This window comes from Lolium rigidum, chromosome 1 (genome assembly GCF_022539505.1).
Source record: "Lolium rigidum isolate FL_2022 chromosome 1, APGP_CSIRO_Lrig_0.1, whole genome shotgun sequence".
NCBI classification, from domain to species: Eukaryota; Viridiplantae; Streptophyta; class Magnoliopsida; order Poales; family Poaceae; genus Lolium; species Lolium rigidum.
In genome coordinates this window covers 251,439,346-251,464,187 of record NC_061508.1, presented here as the reverse complement: position 1 = coordinate 251,464,187, position 24,842 = coordinate 251,439,346, and the positions used below count along the sequence as shown (strand labels likewise).

The following is a 24,842-nucleotide window of genomic DNA, read 5'->3' as shown; positions in this document are numbered from 1 at the left end:
CGGGACAACTGAAACAATGAGGTTGCTACAAGATTCGCGCCGAACGACTGAAACGGACGGCACACGATCTGACTTATGGCAAATTGAAAAAACAGCTAGCTGAAAATTAGGAATTGTGTAAATTAATGTAATATGAATTTCACTATTACATGTCATAAATTGACATGTAATATTATGTATTATACATTGTAAATTCAAAATCGAGCCTTCCGTATCATTTCGAATTCATGAACGGCATGAATCTACTAATTATATAAAAAAATATGAGTATGGCATCTACAAGTTGGACGTCGACGCTGATCCGGACGAACACGTTGGCTCCGACTCTGCACGCCTCCGGTCATCTTGGGAAATCCGGTACGCGCAGGCGCCGTCCACCACCTTCGGAAGCTTCATCATCACCATGGGCGCCGGGTCCGGCGAACATCCTCAGGAAAACCATTACTTGCAGTACAACTCCGGCGGGAGGTAGATCATCACCATGGAGGCTGGGGCGCTGGTCACGGTGGCCATTCTGACAAGCTCACCGAACGCGATGGTCTCACCTTTGTCACTGCGCGTATCAAGAAAGCTCCACGATGCCGATGCTAATTTAACTAATGAAGCTCCTAACGAAGTACTCCGTAGTAGAAGTCTGCTTAGCATTACAGTCAGTGACTTGCGTTATCTTTAAAGAGCTACCAGTTCAGAGCAACATGCACACCTACGTATCTTCCTGGCGAAGCGACGACATGCTTCGGTGCGCGCGCGGGGCACTGCACGACTATAGACTGCAGCGACAGCGACAGAAACCGGTTCCTCACGGTGCTTCAGGCAGCTTGACATCAGGGCGCACGCGGTGCACCAGCTGGGGGCTGGGGCGATCTATGTGTCGTTCGTGGACAACTTGTTCGCGAGACGCCAACCTGTTCGAATATGACACAGTTTCATTATAACTATTTGCATGATCTAAATAAGGCGGATCATATGCAAGATAATAAGAATAAGAAGACGCTTCAGTCTCCACGGTTGATTCCGGCGCCCCAAGGCCTTGTAAGGGGAATGTAGGAGTTGTGCAGAAATATGGAGGGAGTTTGCTTGTGGGCATCAGTTATAGTACTGCAGGAGGGTATTACTGGCCAACATGCCGAGGTATTCGCCTCCCGTGAAGCTCTCCGCCTTGTGCTTGATTTTCAGGTAACTGATATGGTGATTGCCTAAGATTGTCCGGCTGTGTAAAATATAGATGCACATAATATTGCTAGGAGTTGTTCAATTTAAATTCTGAAAGATATGCGTGTGGTAAAAAACTACCTAAGAGAGAGAGGAAAGAGGCTTTTGTTTCCGAAATAGGTTTGCTGAATCTGAATTATCTGAAGATTCAAAATAGTACCATGGGCATTCTAAACATTTTAGGGAAGCTCCATGTAGTTTTATTAAAAAAATGATGCCTTTGAAGGGTATTTAAAATAGAGAGAAGGAAAGCCCATTTAGGGTTTTAAATTTCCTCAATGCAAAATTTTCTTCTTATTGCTCAAGAAAGGAGTGAAATTCTACGTGGCATAAAAGCGTTCTAAATTAACCCGTAGCAATGGACTAACATATCAACCGAAAAAATCATACAATGTCGCACCTTCTCCCCATAAGAACTGCCACCAACTGTGGTGGGAAATTCAGATAGTTACTGATTTATAAACGTACATATGAAATGTTGTCAATAAAAGATGACGATGGTGCCCACCATTATTACTTGTTGCAGTATTACAAGTCGGTGTAGCGAGCGGATAGCGCTATGTGATTATTGGGTATACTTATGTTCGACATGAATATGAGAAAACATGGCCACCATCAAAGATGGTGACAAAGAGGAGAAGTTTTAACATGAATGGCTTGCTAGACCGTTTCAACATTTGTTTCACCCGGTGCAACGCACGGGCGCTTTTGCTAGTTATATAAAAAAATATTTAGTAGATTTTTTTTTGAGAGAAACAGCAGGACTCTGCAGCAAGCTTTATTAATTAAATAACAAATACATCGTCAATTAAAAGGGAAACAATAAAACTCGGCGGATCATCTACCCACACACATGGGAGTGAATCCGTCTCTCTCGATAAGCAATCAGCAACAAAGTTTGCTTCCCTATTACAGAAACTAAACTCACAACTAGAAAACGTAGAAGCTTAGATATAAATATCATCAAATAGAGCAGCCGTCGCTGTTGATGGAAAACTTCCCGTCTGAAGGGCTTCAATCACCTGTAAACAATCGGATTGAATAATAATAATACACGAACAACCCACCTCATTGGCTAATGCAATGCATCTACTAATCGCTTGAGCTTCTAAGGTGTTTGCATCAATGGCATATTGGACCGAAACATTACATGCAGCAATAAATCGCCCATGATCATCTCTAATGACTGCTCCAATTCCACCAGTAAGATTCACTGGATTGAAACTTGCATCGACATTGACCATAACATGTCTTTCTTTCGCTTTTGTCCATGCACTCTTCTTATTTTCTGAATTCTTTCTGATTGCCCTTATATTATTTGTTGTAATTACTCGAATGGACATCGCAGCAATCGAACTTGTAGGTACTTTCTCACCATGCACAAGTTGGCGGCGCATTCACCATATATACCAGGAGGCGGTAAGAATCAATTCCCTTGTATTTTCAACCTGCTGATTCACTATCAATTCTTCAAGAACATCACTACCTGCTCGGTCAACTAGCATTGCATCTTCTATCTTATCTGCTAGTCCAAGTTTCCTCCAAACTTCCATAGAACTATCACAACCAAAGAGAGTATGTCGTATATCTTCACAATGGATGTCACATCGTGGGCATTGGCTAGATAATGGCACATGTCTATTTGCAAGGACACCATAACAAGGAATAATACCATGAAGATATTTCCATGCAAATATTTTTACCTTTGCCGAAACCGAAGATTTCCATAGAGAATCCCATACATTATTTATACTTGACTGCCCTGGAGCATGAATATTTCTCTCCCTACTCCCAAACTGGTGTTTCCACTCGCCGTGATAAGCTGAACCCACAGTGAAAAGAGAATTCTTTGTGTATCTCCATGCCACAAAATCCTCCATACCGTTTGTTGATAGTGGTATAGCAAGAATCCTGTTAGCATCAATAGTCAAAAAGTTTTCTCTAACAATGTCCTTATCCCAATCACCGGTAATTGGACTAATAAGCTCCTCCACTTTTGATAGTACTATGTTTCCTCTGGAAGTAATAACCATACCATCTGGGCTATTCTGTATCCATGGGTCATTCCAGATATCAATTTGAGACCCATCTCCCACTCGCCATATGCAACCTCTATTGAAAGTTTGGATACCCGCCAAAATACTTTGCCAAGTAAACGAAGCTCCACTCTTCATTTTGGCTTTTAAAAGTTTACCATCCGGGTAATATTTTGCTCGCAGAACTCTGGCACATAAAGAATCAGGTTCACATAGTAACCTCCAAGCCTGCTTTGCTAGCATTGCCAAGTTGAAACAATGAGGATCTCGGAACCCAAGTCCTCCTCTCTTCTTGGGAATACATAACTTCCACCACGCAAACCAATGCATCTTCTTATCATTGACATCATCACCCCACCAGAACTGCGAGATTGCATCGGTTATTCCTTTGCAAATACTTTTCGGAATTTTGAATACAGACATCGCATATACTGATATTGCTTGTGCCACTGCTTTAAGGAGAACCTCCTTACCACCCATTGGTAAAGTTTTTTCTTTCCATCCGCTGATGATTTTTTGTACTCTCTCAACCAAATACTTGAAACAATCACTTATGTCGGCTCCCACAATAGATGGTAGTCCAAGGTACCTATCTGATAAATATCAAGAATTGTGCAAACCTCCTCTCTTACTTCAGCCCCGGTGTTAGGACTGAAATATACACTAGATTTACCAACACTAACAAGTTGTCCTGAAGATGCACAATAAATATCCAAGATATCCTTCAAGCACTTTGCATTAGCATCATTCGCTTTCATCAAAATAAGTGAGTCATCGGCAAAAAGATGAGAAACGGATGGAGCATCACGAGAAACTTTGATACCCATTAAAGATCCATCCTCTTCCGCGTGAGATAACAAGCTTGACAATCCTTCCAAACAAATCAAGAAGAGATATGGGGATAGAGGATCTCCCTGTCGTAAACCCTGGTAGGAACAAATTGGTCAGTTTCATAAGAATTAAAACGAACTCGGTATCTTACCGAAGATACACACTCCATCATTAGGTTTATCCATCGGATGTCAAAACCCAGCTTCAACATCATAGCTTTCAGGAATTTCCACTCCACTCGGTCGTATGCTTTGTGCATATCTAATTTGACCGCACAAATACCTTGTTTACCAGACTTCCTCTTGATTGTATGAACACACTCATAGGCCACAAGAATATTATCAGTGATCATCCTCCATGGTACAAAAGCACTTTTCTCTTCACTAATGATCTCTGGTAAAATACCTTTCAGCTGGTTTGCTACAAGCTTACTCATGATTTTGTATATAACATTACATAAACTTATAGGCCTATACTCCGTCACCTTCTTTGGGTCCTCATTTTTAGAAATTAGTACAATAATTGTATCATTCCACCCTTCTGGTATCTTCGCAGAATTAAGGGCCTGCGAGACTTCAGCGATTAAATCTTCCTCTACCATTGGCCAAAAACGTTTATAAAAAGTAGCATGTAAGCCATCCGGCCCTGGTGCCTTCATGTCTCCAATCCCAAATAACGCTTTTTTTACCTCCTCTGCCGAGAACGGTGCAAGAAGTGTTTCATTCATCGCTGGTGTCACCTTATGTTTTACTTTGCTCAACAAGCCTTGATCCGGATCTCCAGTATCCGAGGTAAACAGATCACCTAAATAGCCACTAATGAACGTGGCTAGATCACTATTTCCTTCTATGATATCCCCATTGTCATTGACTAAGCGTTTAATCAGATTCCTTTTCTTCCTCTCTGAAGCAAAGTGGTGGAAGAAACTTGTATTTCTGTCTCCGTGTCGAAGCCAATTCGCACGTCCACATTGTAGCCAAGTCACCTCTTCTTGTTCAAAAAGGTTTTCAAGCTTAGTCAAAATCTCTTGTTGTCGACCGAGCGCCTCATCGCTCATTGGTCTTCTTCTAAGCTCCTCTAGCTCAGTCTTAAGTTTATTTATTCTTTTCTTTGGCCCCTTGAGAACTCTCCTATCCCACTCATGTAAATCAGAGTGCATGACAGCCAAAGTATCAATCAGATGTTGACTTGTTTCTTTTGCTCTCTCCCATGCCCCCTTGACAACTTCATGCACCGATGGTTCGCTCAACCATCGGGCTTCAAATCTTTTACAAGAGTTCATGCTTGGAGATTCTACCCCATCATAGTAGCACGTATCCACCAACACTGGTCTATGATCAGATTTAGCCATTCCTGCATTGATTGAAGCTGAAGAAGGAAAGAGATCATTCCACTCTCTATTACAAATTGAGCGGTCAAGACTCTCCCTAATCTTCCCTCTCCGCCAAGTAAAACGATCACCAACACATGACATATCTTCCAACTTGCAATCTTCTAGAGCATCTCTAAAATCCTGCATAAACCTCAAAGGTCGAGAATTACCACCTTCCTTCTCACTATCGTATAGAATTTCATTGAAGTCTCCCAAAAGAACCCACGGCATTGAGTTGTTGCTTCTGTACATATTCCTTAGATCAGTCCAAGTACGATCCTTATGGCTCCAATTCGGTTCACCATACACTCCGGTCAAACACCAGACCGATCCAGTGTCTATAGTAACATCAATATGTTGATTAGTCACACTTTTCTCTATAATGTTTACCTCCTTTTTCCACATCATTAGAAGACCTCCACTCCTCCCATCGCTCTCATCAATTAACAAGAATTGGAAGCCCATCTTCCTCATCAGCTTGTCTGCCTTTGCTCTACTCAAATGAGTCTCAGATAGGAACACTACATCTGGTTTATGTTGTCTCATTGTATCCTGTGATTCAGTTGCGGCTACACTTCCTTCCAACTGAACGTGAACTGAAGTTGGGCAATCCGATGCAGCGAGCAGTCCTGGTGAGCTAGTTGTTTTACTGAACCTGCCAGCCTCACGTCTGCCCAAGATTGGTTTACTGAACCAATCAACCAAACCAACCCTGTCTTCCAAAATTTAGTAGACGAAAGACAGGCCACACCACTCCTGAGAACTACAAGAACTTGACCAGAAGAGAGAAGAGAAGAGCACCAGCTAATCGAACGATCAGCCAAAACTTCTCAGCCACATAAAAAACTTCGACCAGATCGAAGCGGCCGGGAACCACGCCGCCGGATGGAATCCAGGGGGAGGACTGAAACCCTTACGGGGACTGATACCAGCGTGCCCAACCAGCACCTGGGATAGTGGCCGCGGAGATGCCGGTGGCTGACAAGCCCTAGGTCGCCCTCAGAATCGCCATCGCGCAAGAGACCGTTTCCGGGACGTAGTATTCTTCAGGACCATCAGATCATATTTAGTTGATTTAGTATGGCACCATAGCAACACATGGGTTTTGTCCTAATAATTGAAAAAGAAGAGCGGACTGATTCGGTGGGTGGTGGCCTGCTGTGTACCACGCCTACTTTTTGTCTTCCGAACAGACTATCACCGGCGGCGCAGCTCACAATGCGCCAGAGTTATTCCTAGCTGCAACCCGCGAACCGATATGCGTGCCGGCAATAAGAAGCACTTATCACCGGCGTATTCGCACCGGCGCGTCATTGTGTGCCGGCACTAAGCAAAAATGATGCCCAGCAGTAGTGTATTTTCTAGGGTTTGTCAGTCTTCTGGGGTCCACTTTGGTTTATCTCCGGTCTGACCGTCAACGTCGTTCATGTTGTTCACGACGCTCCCGCTACGACTGCGGGAAGTGTTACAGTATACGTACGGTTTAGGTAGTCTAGGATAGAGATAGATCTTGTGTCTTGTCTTGCACTCCAAGATGATCCTTGTATGCCTATATATACTCGCCCATGAGGCTCAATAATATATCCAACATATCCCGCAATCTCTCCTCCCTCTCTATCCTTCTACATGGTATCAGAGCGGCGCCGATCCTAACCTAGCCGCCACCCAAGCTTCCGCGCCGCGCCGCCCTGGGGAGGTCGATCTCCATGATCTACTCCGGGGGCCGCGCAATCCGTATGAGGGTTTGTCCGCCGATCCGTTGAACCGCTGCCCTCGAGTCTTTTTTTCCAATCCGTAGATTGGTTTTCTTTTTTGCTCTGCAGCTCGCTCGACCGGCGTTTTCTTTTTTGGTTTTGCCGATCATCGATCGGATTGAGTCGCCCACCGCCATCGTCATCACGCGCCTCTACTCCAACCTCGGCGTCGACTGCACCGGCCATCTTCATCAATCGCGCGGCACGGCCGCACGCATCACACACGGGATGCCTACGTGCGACGCAGCAGGTTGTCTCGCCCGTGCGGTCTCCATCGCTGGTCCGTCTTCGCCATCATCGCCCGGGACATAACCAACAACATCGCCAACGACTCCAATCTGCGGCACGTCGTCCACGCCATGGCGCGTACAGCGTCGCCGTCGGTCTGATCAACCGACCCCGCACACGTCTACGCCAAGCACGTCTCCGAGCACACGCCTACCACTGATCGAGCATCGGGTTGCCGCTACGCCGCCCCTTCGAGCCACAGCGCCGCCGCCTTTGGTCCATGCTACCGGCCTCCGACGCGCCTTCCAAGGCGTGTACGTTGCTGGTGGTTTCCCGCCATTGCATCGACTCGCGCCCTGCAGCTACGCCGCCCCCTCGGGCCGTGGCGTCGCCGCACGCAGTCTACTTCGTCGTCCCCCGCGCACCGACGTTCCAGGCTACTACCGCGCCGCCCCATCGGCACAGGTCGCCACTGTCAGCGCAAGGTCTACGTCAAGCAGCCGGGTTCTTCCTCGCCTACTTCAAGTACCGCCGCGCGCCTCCACGGGTAACTCCGCATGACCACTTCTGGTTGTTGCAGGCCTCGCCGACCACCTCTACAGTCTAGGCATCCAACATGGCCACTCCTGGCCGCCGCTGGTATCGCCGCCTTCTACGTCTCCATCCACCACGACCTCGTCGCCAGTGTCATCGTCTCATCCCCGACTACTTCGTCTACTCCGACAACCGCGGACTGCATCAGCACCTCTCCCTCTTCGCCGCTTTGCGTCTCGCCACTACTCTGGAGGCCTCCTCTGCTGGTCCCCTTGACACTGGCGCATGGTCCATGATGGTCCCTGCCTCGCACACTCGGTATTGGCAACACCGACGCGTGCCTTCGTCCCCGACGCGTCCCCGAGCACGGCAAGCTCGGGCCGGCGCCTCGTCTTCATCGGCTTCGACAACGTCTTCATCGGCATCGACTCTTCTACGACGCCTCGACCGCGTCGCCGACTTCGTCTTTGCGTACTCGGTTCTGGCAAAACCGGAGTATGCCTTCGTCCCCGACGTGCGCCTAGTTCTGACAAAACTAGGGCGGCACCTCGTCCTCGACGGCTCCGACTGCATCGACTTCGGCATCGACACCCTCTCCACGACTGCCTCGACGCGTCTCCGTCACTCTCCTCGCGCATTACGCACTCGCGGCTTCATGTGCGGCTACCTCGACACCGGCACCCGACAACGACATCGACCACGGCACCCCCTCGCGCGGCTACCGCGATCAAAGTTGCAGCACCCACACGCTCTCGGCTACCTCGACATCGGCACAAAGGGCTATCACCTCGCATGAGCACATCGGCTTCTTCTACAGTCCAAGCATCTGCGACGCGATACCGTCCACGACGCTCCCGCTACGACTGCGGGGGAGTGTCAGCCTTCTGGGGTCCACTTCGGTTTATCTCCAGTCTGACCATCCACGTCGTTCACGTTGTTCACGACGCTCCCGCTACGACTGCGGGGGAGTGTTAGAGTATACGTACGGTTTAGGTAGTCTAGGATAGAGATAGATCTTGTGTGTAAGAACATGTCCATTACCCCATGTGTGGTTTTGGTAATTGATGATAATCCCTATGGACTAACGGTTGCATTGAGAATCAATCTTAGGACAAGTCCATAGCTATGTGTTGGACTCAAGGTTGTAAGATGGAGAAGACGGAGTACAATGACGAAGACGGTGTTGAAGATGAAAGAGAGAAGACGGCGAGAAGATGAAGAGAGAAGACGGCGTTGAAGATGGATGAAGACGGTGGCGTGCGTACAAGATGGAAGAAGACGGTGGCATGTACAATCATGAAGAGGATGAAGACGGAGCTTGCTGACTCGAGAAGAACGCGCAAGGACAAGGTTTGTGCTTGATAGGATAGTGGGTCGCATCATCGGAGAGAGCTCAAACCTTGCATGCATTGCATCGTGTTTCTTGGTTGTTCTTGGTTCTTATCCGTGAGATGAGTTAGAGCTTGTGTTCATCTCCATGACAAGCTCTAGCTCATCGGAAACGGATCCCGGATGCATCGCATGTTGCATGTGCGAGGGTGATGATTTTCCCGATATATCGTATTGAGAGGTCACACCTCTATGACCATGAGAAAATCATCACTCACTCTTTTGCATGATTTCACCTTGTAAAGATGTAGCTCTTGTCGCCCTCTTTCCAACAAAATTGGTTTCATGTCATTCCGATTTTCCTAGCTCAAGTTATTGCGTTTTCCGTGTTGCATATTATTTGGAAAAGAAAAAAACAGCATATGGGCTGGGCGGTACCGGGCTAAATACCGCACGCGTGGTTTTCCTTACTGGACCTGAAGCGGTACCAGGCCGGTACCGGGCCCGGTACTACCGGCCCACCTTTTTCTTCAAACCACCAGCCTCCACGGCCTTCCGCCCCCGCGTGGGCCGCACCGCCGCCAGCCCACCAAGCCGCCTCGCCGCTCGCTCGCCCAGGTCGCGCCCTCGCTCGCCCGCGCTCGCCTCGATCGCCGAGCCAAGGCGTTGACCCGCCCGCCTGGCCGTTCACACGCGCGCGGCGCGCCGCCTCCTGGCCCCACCTGCCTCGCGCCGCATGCTGCTTCTGCTGCATGCTGCGCTGCTGCCTGCCATGCTGCTTCCCTGCGCTGCACTGCACTGCTTTTCTCTCTCTCTCTTCATTGCATCTGTTTTGCTCAGATCTGCACACAAGCGGTAGTACCGCTCCGCGCAGCGGTACTACCGGTTTGGGCCGTTTTTCAGCTGTTTTATGCGCAGTTCGCGCGCGAGCGGTGGTACCGCTCCGACAAGCGGTAGTACCGCTTTGGGCGCGGATCTGACCATTTTTCAGCCCCAACTGTCATATTCCTGGGTCCCCTATATATACCTCTCTTCCACCTCCGACCCAACCAACCCTTCCCCTCCATTCTCTCTCCTCCATTGTTGACCTTGGGTTCTTGCTTCCTCCTCTTGATCCCCCTACTATTTGTTGCATATTTTTTGGGGAAAGGAGAGAGGAGATCCAGATCTAGTGCTTCACCAATTGAATCCCTCTCTAAGTGAGGGGATCTTGCTAGATCTAGATCTTGGAGTTTCTTGGTGTTTCTCCACTCTTTGTTCTTCCTCCCTTATTCCCCCAATAGCTTTTCTAGCTTTGTTAGAATTTGGGAGAGAAGAACTTGGGCATCTTAGTGGTGTTCTTAGCCATTGCATTAAGTGCATCGATTTGAGTTCTCTCCGGGGTTTCGATCTCGTAGAGTGAGTGTTCGTCCTTAGTGGTGTTCTTGCCTAAGTAGCCATCTTGCCTTAGTGGCCGCATTGCCTTAGTGGTCGTGTTTCCTTTGTGGAGTGTGTTAGCCTCTTGTGGCGCATCGTTTTCTTGGTGGAGTGTGTTAGCCTCTTGTGGCGCATTAGCATACTTGGTGGAGTGTGTTTCCTTGGTGGAGTGTGTTAGCCTCTTGTGGCGCTTTAGCATCCTTGGTGGAGTGTGTTTCCTTGGTGGTGTGTGTTGCCTCTTGTGGCCGTGTACTTGAGAGCCTCCTTGTTGTGGAGTTGCCTCAAGTGTGATACTTGGGTGTTTGCCCAAGCTTGTACGGGTTCGGTGACCACCCTCAAGTGTCCCTTAGTGGATCGAGGCTTTCCTTTGGTGGAAAGGCTCGAGGAGAATACGGTGGCCCTAGTGGCTCATTGGAGTGCCTCGTGCCTCCACACCGCTCCCGACGGAGACGTAGCACCTTAGTGTGTGAACTTCGGGATACATCGTCGTCTCCTCGTGCACCGGTTAATTCTCAACCCGAGCTCCTTAACCTATGCGCTTTACCTTGTTATATCTATCTTGCTTGATGTGCTATACTTAGCTTGTTATCACATTGTGCTCATCATGCTAGCATAGGTTGTTGGTGCTCTTAGGCAAACCCTAGTTGATAGGCCTTGAGCTAAACTAGTAAACACATGTGTAGTTTTATTCCGCCTAGTTTAGCTCTCAAGTAGAAGTTTTTATACACCGCCTATCACCCCCCCCCCCCTCTAGGCGACGTCCTAGAACATTCATTGTGTCTTGTCTTGCACTCCAAGATGATCCCTGTACGCCTATATATACTCGCCCATGAGGCTCAATAATACATCCAACATATTCCGCAATCTCTCCTCCCTCTCTATCCTTCTACATGGTTTCTGCACCGATGAGGCGGGGGAGGAGGGATAATATAGACCGGCGGCGAGGCGGGAAACCTCCCGCGCGGCGTCGTGGCGGGAGAGTTTCCAGGCCAGCGTCGTGACGGTAAAATATCCCGCGCGACGCCCTGGCGTCACTGACAGGCGGCTCCCACGCCCAAAATTTTCCGCATCGCAAGGCGCCGGCACGCCCGATTCGCGTCCTTGGCCAAGCGACCGACACGGGGTTGCTGGTGCTTCTATTGTGCTCGAAAACGCGCCGACGCTATTTGAGGCGCGCTGGTCTGAGCCCATTTTCGCTTTTGGCGCTCAAAACGCTATCGGGGCCACTATGGGACGCGCCGGTGGAGATGCTCTTACCCCTTCATAGTGCGACACATAGATCTTTTTTTTCCCTTCCATTTGATTCAGTTGAATAGGTTTCCTTCGTTCCTTTCTTTTTTGACGGAAAATAATACCAGGGTTTTAGGCTTTTGCCGAAGATCTCTTCCTGTCATAATGGTGGTGTTGCCGTTTACAGTACGGTGGGCGATCAAAGTGGCGTGGACATATCCAGAAGCTCCACATCTTCCACTCGAGAAACAACCAAAAGAAAATTCCTCTCCCCTCCCTCCCCAGCGCACCATCCTCCTCGCTGACCTCCCCTGCAACAGTCCCACGCTCGCCCATCTGCGTTTACCTTTAGCCGTCATCTTGCTCCTTCCTCGCCGCCGGCGACCGTGAGCGCCGCCACCAGGAGGTTCATCTTCGCACTCCAGCCGGTGGAGCTCATGTTCCTTGATGCAGACGTAACGTGGAGGGGAGGTTAGAGACAAGCGGGGCAAGGAAGCTAGGAGGCGTGGGCGAGGCTCCTAATCCTCCCATCCTCTTTTTTCGATGGTGGCTGAGCCGTCCGGCAACAGGAGAAGGGGTGGAGGGGATGGAGACCCCGTCACCCACCTAGAGGATGGAGGCGGCCATCGGCGGGGCAGAGGCCACGACGTCGACCAGCAGAATGGAGGTGGGCGGTGGCAGCGAAGACTGTCAAAGATTGAGGTGGGTCGATTAACATAGACAACAAGATGGGTGCAGAGTCTGGACCCCCTCGACTGCAAGCGGCAGCAAGCCGCTGAATACCATGAGAAATTGAGAATCAAGTGATCGCTCTTCTTTTCTGTAAGATCAGAGATGCTTTCACCCAAATGCAGGTACGTCTACTCTTTCTATTATTGTTTAGCATTTGCTTCAGTACAACCTTCTCCCCCAAACTCAAACACAATAACGGCTAGGATTGCACCGTACCCCTTCGTAATAAAGACATCTATAATATCTAAATAGGAGCAACCCACTAAGGTGATTTCTCTAAACATGCAAGCTATCCACCTCAGCAAGCATCTTCGACCAATCACATCCTTCCACGTCATCATGCTTTTCCACATTTATTCTTTATAAACAGATTGGCTATTAATTTTTTTCCACTAGATCTATACCAATTTGTTTTTACCGAGAGATGCTTCAAATCCTATGTGGTCTGATACACTTCATCTTCCTCTTCCTATTTACTGCTCCACTCCCCTTCATATTTTAATGTTCCATCTGCTTCTGTTCCCCCAAAAGTCCACCCATCTCATGGCTCAATGCTACCAATGGTGCTTCGTAGCAGACAGACTGCTGCTGGTTGTTCTTCCCTTGCTTCCCTGATCGGGTGTGTGCTTTATTTGATGTCCTGATTTGGACCCGCATGGTGCGCACAAGACCATAGCATAATCCTTCGGTTCATCCTCCTCTGGTTCGTCGTTGATATGCATGGTCGAACAACCGGATAGTTACCCGAAGGTGCAAGTGCAACGAAGTGGTTGCTCTAACCATCCTCTTTTCCTTTATTTTAGTGATCTGACATCTCTGGGTAGTGCTCACCTTTTACTGTTGCAGGAAACGGGCAAGAACATATCTTCATAAATTTGTGTAGAGGCATGGGGTTCTCCATTTCCACGAGGCCAGATAATGAAGAGTTTTCTCCCCTTATAGCAACTTCTATTAATCCATCAGTTCTTCTGGTTCCATGATCTGCCTACTCTTTGGTTGAATAGAAACCAGCTAGCCAATTGCTAGAGCTTCATTCCTGGCCTTCTTTCAGAGTTTTAATGTCCATACAAATTACATGACTGAGGATTTGGCATCTCTGTTCCATCTCTCCATTTCAGTTCTAGCCCATCAATAATCTATTCAATTATTACAGGTTCTAGTGGGATATCTACAACTTCCTTTAGATCCAAATCAGTTGACTTATGAATGGATGGCATGCTCTTTTTTTTTTTGCGAATGGATGACATGCTCTTTTAACGGAATGAAAGAGTGCAAAATGGTGATGGGAACGTCTCAAGTTCCTACAGTTTCAATTGTCGTTGGAAATTTCCTGAGATGAGGTGCTCAACCATAAGGAATTTTGGCCTCCCCTTCAATGAGGAGTAAGCACTACAAATTCTGGTCCGTTGTACTAACTTCCTCCCATACTATAGTTGTGCCTTATGTCAAGATCATGTCAACGTCGAGGAATAGATACACACATCTTCTGGGGGTCTTCATTTGCAGTTCTAGAATTTCATCTGGTCTAGATGGGCAAGAGCCATTTAACCTATGGCAAAGATGGAGATTGTAAAACATGGAAATTGTCATTCTGAACATGATGCATTTGGGAAGTATGTATATTTATGAGCTCTTAGTAATCGAGAATTCAGGTTGTCAGCATGCACCTCTACGCCAACTGAATCCAAGAGAACGAAAAATGATTTACTTATTTTGCATGGTTATTTTTTAAGGTACAGTGTACCTTGCCCATAAAGAACACACTGAATTTCATGTTCACCTTGAGACAAAATGTATGTTCGTAGTTATCAGAAAAATTAGATAATATTTCAGCTCAGATATAGATTATTATTGATCATTTTCTCACTATATCTAAGGACCCTAATTTTCTATTGTAAGATACCATTAGCTTTATTTGGTTGTATGCATGTCAATAACACGTCATTTTCATTTTATTTGACGAGAATGGGCATGGTTTGTATACTCTACCGTCAGCATGAACCGGATGACTGAAGAGGACTCTGTAAAATTACCACGCCCACATCTATTTTCACAACTGATTAGTTTTTTTAAGCTAATACTTCCGCTGCAACGCGCGGGGAATCATCTAGTTATGGTAATTAACGAATTACTAGCAACGCTGCCCGTGCGTTGCAATGGGTTGCTTAGTTAGAAAATTCATAGAGCTCCTAGAGTAAACAAAATCAGAATAAAGAAAAGAAAATCAGAATAAATCTTGAGAACATAATGTCTTAAAATCAACTTGTATAGGGACCCAAGCCAACGATTCATACATGCAGTTAGTCCATTAGTACGAAAGAAATTAAGCCTGATAAAAAGCAACTAATACAATGTAATCACCTGATGTAGCCGGCCAACCACATAATTAAAGAATTGGATCCTGGAAAATCTGATTTGAAGATCCCTATAAAGTCCTATATTTGCTCCTTGAATGCATGCTCTTCTAGATCAAGGAAGCACATGGATGCTAACGCTGCAACTGATAGATCGATGCACCCTTGTTCAAATCAGGCATTTGTATTAGTAGTTAAAAGATCAAGTGTCAGTCTTTACAGGTCCCTCCACTGCGTGCCTTTATATTGTACATTGCTTCTTGAAACTTTCGAGGAGACAAGAACATAGAGACACAAAGTAGTGGCAGAGCTAGGTCCAAACATCATTGGCGACCAGGAATTAAACTTGTAGTGTCACTGTTCAACTAATCTTGGAGTGCCATTGGTGAGACTGCAGGCTCCAGATGATTTCCACCTGTACGGAGAAGGGTCGGGAGATACGGATGGGCACCAAGGCTGTGTTGACGTGAGGCTCTGTTTGACTTCCGCCGAGAAGTTATGCCGGCCAAGCCGAGAACGACGCTGGTCGCTGGAAACATGGTCAATCTGTTTCCTTGGGATGAAGTAAGATGGCTAGGTAATGATGGATTTATCGATTAAGCTTCTGGCCATGTATTTTATTGCGTGGAGCTGCAAATGTAGATTACCAAGGAACCGTACTAAGCAGCCAAAAAGCCAGCCTCCGCGTCGATTGCGCCCAGCTCAATAGATCCTCCCTGCCGGCCATCGCCGAGTAACAGGCCCGACACCAGCATGGTCTTTCCAAATTATTATTATTATTATTACGTCACAAACTATCAGTCAATTCCTCACAACTCATAACTAATTCCAATGGTCCTTCCTTTCCTGCCCTCCCTTTCGGGCAAGAAAGGTCATAAGAAAAGACCAATCTACACAGTTAGCGATAAGATGATAAACCAAACAAACCAAGAAAAGACGAAAATATAATAGGCAACCATTTTTTCGGGCAAGAACCAAACATACCCTAAGCCTTTGTTGGAGGAGTCATGCCCAGTGCCTTGAGGATGAACGCGTAAGTGAAGGCGTCTTCTCGCAGTTTCTCAAATCTGCAAGTTAAACAAGAAAAGTTAGGCCGCAAACGCAACGATATTTCTTCCTTTTGGTACGAACAGCACGGTACACCAAGGCAATAACAAGCGCCGGAAACCAATCGAAGAGGAAGTAATAGCATGAAGTCCCCTCCCCTATTTACCTTCCCGACTTTGAGAAGTGCCCAGCACCGAGCTCACACTTGAATAGCAGGAGATTGCCATCTGTTTTCAATTCCCTCAGCTTCGCGACGAATTTAGCAGGCTCCGAGTACATCACGCGAGGATCTGCCTCTCATAGAGGAGTTAGCCGTGAGCATGTGCTGTAACAGCTTACCATAGCTAACTAAAACTCAGAATTTGAGAACTGTACCGTTTAAGCCAGCAGTAACAAGAATGTGGGGATACTCTTGGGCTTTTACCTGCACCATGGACAGACACCTCAGGTAAATACCAAGTAAACATATATAACACAGTACGGACACAATCCGCACTAATATTATTCACCCATTAATAAAGTCTTGCCCCAGTACGAATCCCAGTTCATATTAATGTACTCCCTCTGTCCACAGAGGGATGTCTCAACTTTGTCAAAATATGCAAAGGGAGTATTTGTTTTTCTTGAACTGAAAAATCATGCATATATAACTAAGGAGTCAGGGAACTATTTGTGGTGCCACACTGCCACTAATATACTTCAGCATTCAAATAATCAGCAACCAGAAATAAACGCACTGACTGTAATCCTAATTTAGTAAAGTTCTGTAGGAATATACATAAATATCAGCACTTACGTTATCAACAGGAGAATACGACTTCATGTAATAATAGTATTCTTCTTTTCTTGGATCACCCCACTCCTGAACCAAGGATAAAGGATGAGTTGGTGTGAGAAGAAACAAAACTGCAGGTGCAACGCGATGAAAGTAGGTACCTAGAATAAATCAAATAAAAAGGACAAACTGGACTAAAGCATGTGCATCATAATGGGCGCAAAGTATAATATACGAATATCCTTACAGGCAATTATTGAGTTCCTACTTTTTAGTCATATAAGAACAAAATGACATAAAAACTATAGTGTTCAAAATATGTGAAAAAGAATTTGGTGATAGATCTTATAAGAAGACAATCATTTCCTAGTCTTACTGGATCAAAGTTAATCTAAGTCTAACTGAAGCTAATAAATGCTAAGAAAAAAGTACTAAAGGCGAAGGGCATTCTGTTGTACAGCTACTTTGGTATAGTTACAAAGGTAACCGGTAGGTGACTGTTGAATCGACAGTAGTTACGAAAGGGGGAAATAGCTCAGTTGGTTAGAGTGCTGGTCTGTCACGCCAGAAGTCGCGGGTTCGAAAGGTGGAGATCACTGTCTTCCGTGGATCTTTTATATCAGTGTTTTCTTTCACCGTAACACCTGATTTCTTTTTTCTTGTAGAGTCATAAATGACAGAGATTATTTGTTCTTTTGTCTTGCAATAGTTTTGTATTGTTTTAAACAAATTATTTCCATAGATTATATTCGAATCTAATTTAGTAGTGATCATGCAGACCGATTGGATCCTCCCACTCAGCTGTAGTCAACGGGATAGTTGGGTCAAGCAAAGTTGTGAGAACATCAACAAAAGGCACCCCAGCAACAGCTGCCTTGAATAAGTCAGGCCTCATATTTAGAACAGCACCCATCAATAGGCCACCTGCACTTCTCGTTGATGCAAAGCTTTTCTTTTGAACAGTATTTGTTTTCTATCAAGTGCTCAGAGCAAGCAATGAAATCAGTGAAAGTGTTTTTCTTCGTCAACAGTTTCCCATTTTCATACCACGTCCGCCCCATTTCACCACCGCCACGGATATGAGCAATAACATATATAAAACACCTATCCACAAGAGAGAATCTTGATCCCCTGAAACTTGGATCTATGCATATCTGTTGGCATAAGGAGTGTAAACAATGAAAATGGTTAGCACAACATACTTAGTGCTAAAACCTGTGTTCTGTTAATAGTCCCAGTTGCATGGCAACTTTAATGGGTTAAAAGGAAACTGCTATGTTTATCAGTTGTTTGGCAGAGTTTATCATACATGCAATAGGAAAACCCTTTATTATCAGAGAGGAAAACTTCTTCAATGTTTAGGTTCTCTTTTCTTGGATGTGTCTCCTTAATTTCAAAAGGTTGCATTTAAATTTGCCTTGGGCCTTAGTGTTTCTGATTTCACATGTATGTAAACTATAATCAAGTTCATTATGCATCGAAGTATTCGATGAAACACTCTGACACTTTTCCGGATAAACCCATTCCGATGAACAGCAAGCGAGTAATGTGTCAATGTGGAAAAATTTGTGTTTGTTGTACACATACAGAAGAAATAAATTTACATTCCCGATTAGTGATTGGCATCCAAGATGAAGCAAAGATGTTGGCATGAACTACAGGCCACTCTTAAATATTCAACAGATTCATTTGTACACTGGTTCATGTGCAGAGACTTGGTATTTGTCACACAGATAAAACTGGACTTTCCAAAGGAGTGACCCACATGACTGCGTCCAAGATGAACCAAACATGTTCGCATGAGCTATATGACACTACAAAATTGCTATTTATAAAAGGTAGTACTATCTATTTTTCTTTTGAAAGGAAAGCCACGGATGAGACACCCACAGCAAGTTTTTCGTTTTTAAAATAATAAGAGCCCAAATTGCGTCCGTGGGCATTTAAACCTGCGTGGCTGGGTTGTACATCCACTCCCCTAAGTAAATTAGGCTCACTTTTTAACAAAAAAAATACTAATATAGCACAGTCCATACCTCATAAGAGCCATATCCATATAGCAGAACGGGGTCTGAGCCATCAAGCTTCACCATATCTTTTCTGTATAGAATGGTCATGGGAATCTGAGTTCCATCAGAAGAAGCAGCCCATTTTCTGTCTGTAACATAGTTTGACGCATCAAATCCACCTAAAACCTACCAACATTCAAAAGCTCAAATCATCAGGGGTTCAGAGTTATTTCTACTGAAACTGATGAATAAATCAACACATTTGCTAGAATGAAACAGATACCAAAATGCACAGACTCTGCATTTACTGCATAGAAGGATAATGCTTGCATCATGAATTAAAAATTCAAATCATTGATGGAAGCCTCATGATTATTTCCCCTTTGTTTCAGAAATGCATGTCCTTGTTGTCTTTGTACAGTCAAACTTAAACAACTTCAGCCACTGATTTAAACAAAAGAAATATGTTGTCCACATGAAGATTATATCAGTGAACTTCTCTCCAAAAGTATTTTCATAACATCAGCCCATTCATAAATTTTGCTAGCATGTTGGTATAAAGCATAATGGCCAATGACTCGATGTTGTGCCTTGGACACCATGCGAAGTAAAAATGACTCGCATGTGGAAACATACGGAGTGTTAGGTTTGTCAGGTTACAAGAGCGAAGATTTAATGTTTGAATATTGTATACCACCAGTAACTAACTAACTATACCATACCATCAGAATGATCTAGCAAATAATGGAAGGTAGAAACAGTAGCCAAAACATCAATAAAAACTACCCAAAAGATTATCTACCGTTGAAATTGTGCTACGGTATAACCAGGTATGAAGGGAGATCCTAAAGCAGCTGTACAGATTGTTCCAATTGCACTGGTATTGTTAAAAATAGGGTATACAAAAACTAAATGGTGCAGCTGATAACTTACAGTGTCAATTTTCTTCAGCACCGATACTCCCGTATCCATGTCATAGTCAAAAATAGAAGGCGGCGTCCTCATTGAGCTATAATAAAAACGAATAACATTTGAATGGAACTGTGACGACTCAGGTTCCACTGCATATGCTGGATCAACAAAATCAATCGACTTTCCTCCCTGGAGTTGCCCAACTGCCTCTCCAGTGGCTGGTAACCGATATACAGTTGCTTTTGGTAGACCATTCTCACGCTCATATACAGCAATGTGATTCTCAAAGAGCTGGAAGTCCTCAATTTTTACACTGAAAAGGGATTCAAGCTTTATAAATAACCTGGGGTACTTACTGTTATCAATGGGCACTGCAGCAGCCGTAACATGTAATACATCCATGGATAAGAGCAAATCACAGTCTATTAAGCAAATCACACTCCATTAAATTTGCAATGAACAATGTAACTGATAGGTGTACGCAGTTATCTAATTGATGCTGATAGTAAATGACTGTCCTCGAATACTCCCTCTGTTCCTTGAAGTAGGGTGTGTGGTTTTTTGAGAAAAAATCTGGAATATAGTGTATTGCGTTTGCTGGGCGATTTTAGGGTTTGCGCTTGAGAAATTCAGAATATAGGGTGCATTGTGTTTCAGAAAAAATGTGGAATAAGTCCCACGCATGACAAGATACCAAGGACAGTCATGTGGTGGGCACTGGAGAAACACAAAGTTCCAACAAAGTACATTACCCTCATCAGAGATATGTACAACCGTGTTGTGACAAGTGTTCGCGCAGGTGATAGTGAGACCGATACCTTCCCAATCACGATAGGACTACACCAAGGGTCAGCCTTGAGCAGTGGCGAATCCAGCCCATTTTACTAGGGTGGGGCAGGCCTAATTTGGATTGGGATTTTCTTATTTTTTTTATTGTTTTCTAAATAAGACATATGGGCTGGGCCAAATCTTAGGGTGGTCCCCGCCCCACCCTTCCACCCTGTTGGCTCCGCCACTGGCCTTGAGGCCATACATGTTTTCCTTTGTGATGGATGAGGTGACCAAGAATAACTAAATAACTACATTCTTTCAAACTGTAAGAAACAAAACCTAGGAAGAAGATGTAGGTAAGTCTAGAACTTCGTATTGCCATCATACCAACAATCTTCCCTATCTTTCAATGAAATGAAACGAAAAATCTCTTTGCGTTTTCTCGAAAAAACGATCTATATTTTCAGGATTACTCATTACTACGACAAGCAAGAAAATCAGCGGGTTCAGGTCCATTAGCTAGTCATACATCACGTGAATTATGTACACGCAAGATCTTAGAAAATGTAAAAGCAATGAAGATGATTACCTTTCTCTAGGTGGTAGCAAGACAGTGGTCTCTGCTACATTATCCAATGGGCAAGCAACCAATTCAGAGTTGTAGAATTCACCACTTCGCCTTTTAATATAGAAATGGTTTCCACGATGGCTAGCTGTTGTATCAATGCCATCTATGTGAGGTGTCAAAACTACAAGTTCCTTGCTCTGATTGGGTATGTCTAGGTAGAATATAAAGCTTGTGTTTTTGCTTCCAGATTCAACAAATAAATACTGTTTGCTTTCAGAAGCTTGAAGACCAAGTGAAAACGTGTCATCCTTTTCATGATACAGACAAGCATGGTTTTAAAGGCGCCAAGGCGTCCTAAGGCGAAGGGGGGGCGCTCCGACGCTTAGGCGACGCCTAGGCGGACGCTTTGGATGCCTAGGCGCCTAAGGCGGGCGTTTTTCTAAGGCGGAGGGGGAGCGCTTGGACGCTTAGGCGTCCCTAAGGCGACGCCTTTAAAACCATGCAGACAAGTATCATCCGACTGATCAGATCCTAACTTGTGTAGCCATACCTGCAAAAGGCCACGAGAGGTAAAGACTCAATAAAGGTATTACAGAAACTAGTAAACACACATGCCAACAGACAGAATCACAGAAACTTATGATAATATCAAAACTTAGTACAGTATTATCCAATTATAGAATATCAATGGACCAAGAATAACTGAATAATATTTTCTTCAACATTTTGTCCAGAAAAATAACGTTAAGAGAATTGGTATGTAGGCAACAACAACACCATGCACAACACTGCAAACAGTGACTTCAGAACAATGATCAATAGAGCAATTGCACTAAGCCGATCACAAAACATCATTATTTTGTTCCTTTGTCTAGTGTGTGTGTGCACCTTGGCTAGCACAGATCAGGATAAAATTTATGTAGGAATAAAGAGTCCACATACTTTATCGGGACGAAGAATGCTATCCATTGTTATGTAGACAAGGTTGTCATCACCAGCCCACTCAACATCCGAAGTAATTCCCTTAAGAGGTTGCCCGACATATTGTCCACTCTCCGCGTCAATGACAAAAACGGTGTAGATTTCATCACCTTTAGTGTCTTCTGCGTAAGCAACTAGCTTCCCACTGGGACTGACCTGAAATTGTATATTTATTTCAACAAAACATAATATTAAAGAGGGATATGCACGAGGATCAGGAATCACACATAGACGCATGAAGCAGGGGTTGGTCTACAATTATACCTTGAAAGCCCCGATGCTGTAGTAGTCATGGACTCATGGCCCTCAGCCTTCACATTCTCATCCAAGATAATGTGCTCGGCGGGCGCATCAGGTCCCGTGGGCATCACATCATGGACTGTAACAGGACCATCGATCGGTACAAGACGCCTGCAGTGCTGCGCGTACTCCTTGCCTGTCAAGGTTCTTTCGTAGTAGTAATACTGCCCTTTGCGAAGCGGCGCGTCTATATCGTCTTCCTTGATTCTTCCTCGGATTTCAGCAAATATTTCATCCTCGAGTTGTTTCGCATCTACAAGGAATTAAACAAGAGATAAACAAAAAAATGTGATACGTAGCTCATCCACTATGGAGCAAACACCAGTATTCATTCTACCCCTATAACATTCATATAACCAGCGCCATTGCATAAGCGGCCAGCAGGCTGATAGTCCAGCAAATTCCGCCATAACAATGCAGATCGATCAGGTAATGGTGCATATTTATATTTTATAGTATCATAAAAAAATTAACATTCATATAAGATATAATCAGCGCCAGTGCATAAGCGGGATTCCAGTAGCAATCAACCTGAGCAGGCTGATAGTCCAGTAAATTCGCCATAACAATGCAGCTCGATCGGGTATTAAGCAGTGTTATAAATTATAGTATCATAACAATTTACTAGGGAATCTGGGTGAAGCCACATTAACTAAGTAGGGTAATAGACACAGTTCCAAACAAAAGCGATCTACTCCACTCAGATCCCCTAGTAGCATAGCACGAACCAGTGATCGATCCGGTAGAGCAGCAAATACGGTCACAGATGACGCTCCATTCACACGCAAGCGAGCGATCAAGCGTGTAACCTAATCTAGTCTATGGAAGACAGAGAAGAAGACTAGCGATCTCACCGGACATGAGGGCGGCGGTGTAGTCGTTCTCGGCACCGAGGTGCGCGAGCACGGCGGGGTCGGCGCGGGCGTCGTCGCGGAGCCAGTAGTAGTCGTCTACGCGGACGTCTCCGTGCTCCACCAGCTCCCGCGGCACCTTCTTGGCCACCGGCGGCACCGCGGCCATCGATTCGGCGGAGGCGGAGACGGAGGAGCAGAAGGGGCTCCGCCGGGAGGAGAGGGGGAGCGGGAGAAAGGCGCGGCGGCGGGAGGGCTGGGCTCGGACGAGCGGCGGGATCGGGAGACGAGGAAGAGGGCGGCGGGGGAGCGAGCCGACGGCGAGGCCGAGGCGGAGGAGGAGCATTAGTTATGGGGGAGGATGGCGGCGGCGGGTTTCCCTCGGCCGCACGATTCTGAGAGTCGGGTGGTTTGGATTGAATTGGCTATGGCGGTTTTCAATTTGTGTAGTAGCTCAATTTTGAACCAATGTAAATCAAACCCAACATGACATATGACAGAATATCACAATTTTGTGACAAAAGAAACACAGCTTTTTTTAAGGAACGATGCAAGCAAACACTACCACATTATATCACAGGTCGCCATCCCTAGCAGCTGTGCGGTGGAGATTATCGCATGGCGCCGCATCAACATTGACTAATACCACCTCTGGTGGCGGCGGAGACCATTTATGAGGAACCAAAGTCTCATGTCTATGATCTAGGTTAGGTTTGTAACAATGTTGGACAATCATGTTAACATATGCGAGGCATCTCGCACTAGTGCCCTCTAAATTTGGCTGGATTTGGTTATCTCGCACTACCTCCACGGCTCCTCATCGGACGAAAACTAGAAGAGTAAGCAAGATTGTAAGCTTACCTAACTACTCCCCTTATCTCATGAAACTTCTCTGAGTTTCTCAACAATTTTCATGAGACGAGGGGAGTATATAAGTACCATGCTTGGTATGTGGCCATTACACAAAACAATTCCCACCGTGTCCAAAATCATTGCATGTCAATTTGAATTTGCAAAATCTTGGCCGATGTCTCTAGATCAAAGAAAGCATTGACGGTTGTAATGAATTTAACTAGGACAAAACAAAACAAAAACCATGATAAAAAAATGTATAATCTTGATTGTGGTGTTAAATATTCCATTGAATCCCTCTGTTTTTCATCAATGTCTTTTTCTATGTGCCCTATTGATGTAGGTTCCATAAAATACAGTAAGTGTGTTTATTTTTGGCAAACGTCATATTGCTTTGAACCTTCAAAAATGGCTATGGGTTTTTTTACGAAAAATCGCCATAAAAATTGTACTAATAGATATAATAGATTAGCTTCTTGACCCTCGGACTTGACCCTCGAGTTCACTAAACAAGTCATGAACATGCAGTGCACTCGTCTTGTTTTCTTTCAAGTGAGAGTGAATGAGTAATGCCCTTGGGTGTCCTTTTAAGGGGCTTTGGAAAATACCAAGGGTGCCCCTTATGAGTGGTAGGTGGTAGTGTATTTAGGTAAACTATATGATTCATCTAGTCCATGGTGAACTAGAAGAGAGGGAAGTCCATATATAGTTCATTATTATGGACCAAGCACTCTCTTCCTCTTCCAAC

General features: G+C 45.3%; 1 pseudogene; it reads right to left on the bottom strand.

Annotated features, from left to right (window-relative positions):
- Positions 1 to 280: 280 nt before the first annotated feature.
- LOC124692657 lies at positions 281 to 23,420 on the bottom strand (annotated as a pseudogene).
- Between the last annotated feature and the right edge of the window lie 1,422 nt (positions 23,421 to 24,842).